Genomic DNA, 2,763 nt, shown 5'->3' on the forward strand with positions numbered 1-2,763 from the left:
TTTTTTTTTTTTTTTTATTTGTTGAGGATTGTTTCGTGTGCAATTTTGTGTTTGATTTTGAAATATGTGCCATATGGCAATGAGAAGAATGTATTTTCTGTTGATTTTTGGGTGGAGAGTTCTATAGGTATCTATTAGGTTCATTTTCTCAAATGTTGCATTCAGGGCTTGAATATGTTAATTTTCTGCCTTGATGATCTGTCTAATTCTGTCAGTATGATGTTGAAGGCTCCCACTATTATTGTGTGGGATTCTAAGTCTCTTTGTAGCTCTCTAAGAGCTTGTTTTGTGAATCTGGGTGCTCCTGTGTTAGATGTGTATCTATTTAGGATAGTTAGGTCTTCTTGATGAATTGAGCCCTTTAGCATTATATAATACCTTCTTTATATTAAAAAAATTTTTTTTGGTTTGAAGTCCATCTTGTCTGAAATTAAGATTGCAACCTCTGATTTTTTCTGTTTCATAGACTTTTCTCCATCCTTTCATTTTGAGCCTATAGATGTTGCTGCATGTCAGATGGTTCTCCTGAAGACCTCATACCATTGGGCCTTATTTCTTTATTCAGCTTGCTACTCTGTGCCTTTTAATTGGATCATTTAGCCCGTTTACATTCAAGGTTAGTGTGGATTTGATTCTGCAATCATGTTTTTAGCTGGTTATTATGCAGACTTTTTTGTGTGGATGCTTTTCACCGTCATTGGTCTTTGTACTTAAATGTGTTTCTGTAGTGGCTTGTAATGGTCTTTCCTTTCCATATTTAGTGCTTTTTTCAGGACATTTTATAAGGCAGGTCTGGTGGTAATGAATTCCCTCAGCATTTGCTTTTGTGAAAATGATCTTATTTCTTCTTTACTTATGAAGCTTAGTTTGGCTGGATGTAATATTCTTTATTGTAAATTTTTTCTTTAAGAATGCTGGGCCAGGCATGGTGTCTCATGCATGTAATCCCAGCACTTTGGGAGTCCAAAGCGGGTGGATCACCTGAGGTCGGGAGTTTGAGACCAGCCTGACCAACATGGAGAAACCCTGTGTCTATTAAAAATACAAAAAATTAGCTGGATGTGGTGGTGCATGCCTGTAATCCCAGCTACTCAGGAGGCTGAGGCAGGAGAATCACTAGAACCCGGGAGGTGGAGGTTGCAGTGAGCTGAGATCACACCATTGCACTCCAGCCTGGGCAACAAGAGTGAAACTCTGTCTAAACAAACAAAAATGCAGAATATAGCTCCCAGTCTCTTCTGGTTTGTAGAGTTTCTGCTTAAAGATCTGCTGTTAGCCTGATGGGATTCCCTTTGTAGGTGACTTGACCCTTTTCTCTAGCTGCCTTTACCTTTTTTTTTCCCCCCCATTTCAACCTTGGAGAATCTGCTGATTATAGGTCTTTGGGATGGTCTTTTTGCGTAACATCAGCAGGGGTTCTTTGCATTTCCTCGACTTGAACATTAGCCTGTCTCATGAGGCTGGGGAAGTTTTAATGTATGATATCCTAAAATATGTATTCCAAGTTGCTTGCTTTCTCCCCATCTCTTTCATGGATGCCAGTGAGTCTTATAATTGGTCTCTTTACATAATCCTCTATTTCTTAGAGGTTTTATTTATTCTTCTTTAAACTTTTACCTGAATGAGTTATCTCAGGGAGCCAGTCTTTGAGCTCTGAGGTTCTTTCCTCAGCTTGGTCTAATCTGTTAATACTTGTAACTACATTATGCAATTTCAATAGTGTGTTTTTTTAGCTGCATTAGTTCAGTTTTGTTCTTTTTTATGATGGCTACTTCATCGATCAACTTCTGTATCATTTTACTGTGATTCTTAGCTTGCTTGGATTAAATTTCAACATTGCCTGAATCTCAATGGCCTTCATTCTTATCTGTATTCTGAATTTTATTTCTGCCATTTTAGCCTTTTCAGCCCTGTTAGGAACACTTGCTGGGAAACTAGTACAGATGTTTGGTGTAAAGAAGGCACTCAGCTTTGTGAGTTGCCAGAGTTCTTGTGCTGGATCATTCTCATTTGTATGGGCTGTTGTCCTTTCAATCTTTAACATTGCTGTAATTTGGGTGGATTTTTTTGCTTTTTTCTTCTCTGATGCCGTTGGGGGTTTGATTATTATGTAAGGTGTCTTCGGTTGACTGAGTTCAATTCCAACTCATTCTTGGGTCTTGGAGGAGCCTCCTCCAATTATTGTTTCTGTGCCTATGTTTCTTTTGATGGGTGTTCTGGTCCATAGGGTTCCCTCAGGCAAGAGCTGCTGTTGGCAGACAAGCTGTATTCTTGCCAGGTCAGCACTAATATGCTATTCATGTGCTTCCTGGGGAAACACAGGCTTTTGCCTGTTTGCAGAGCTCAGGTGGAACAGAATTGCTGGGTTGGAAGCTCTAGTGGGTGGGCCCGATCTGGCTATGGGAGGCAGGGGTGAGTGGAGTTGTTCACCGTGCTCTCTGGGTGTTTCCAGGGCTATAGGAGGTTGTGACTCCCAGCAAATTCTGGTAGCAGTAGGACCACTGAGCCAGAAGTTTTAACAGGCATGGCTCACCTGGCTACAAGCATCAGGGTTGTATGGGGACATCTGCTTCCTGGGGCAACAGGAGGCTGTGCACACTGGCTGAGTTCCCACAGATACAGGAATTCTGGGCCAGAAGGTCTAGGAGGCATTGTCCACCTGGCTACCAGTGTGGGGATGGGTGGGGCTATATACCCTGGTGTCCAGGTGTTTCTTGGGACAACAGGAGGCTGAGCCCCCAGCTGAGTCCCCATTAAAGTAGA

The sequence above is a fragment of the Cebus imitator genome, unplaced genomic scaffold (genome assembly GCF_001604975.1).
Source record: "Cebus imitator isolate Cc_AM_T3 unplaced genomic scaffold, Cebus_imitator-1.0 Scaffold186, whole genome shotgun sequence".
Lineage (NCBI taxonomy): Eukaryota > Metazoa > Chordata > Mammalia > Primates > Cebidae > Cebus > Cebus imitator.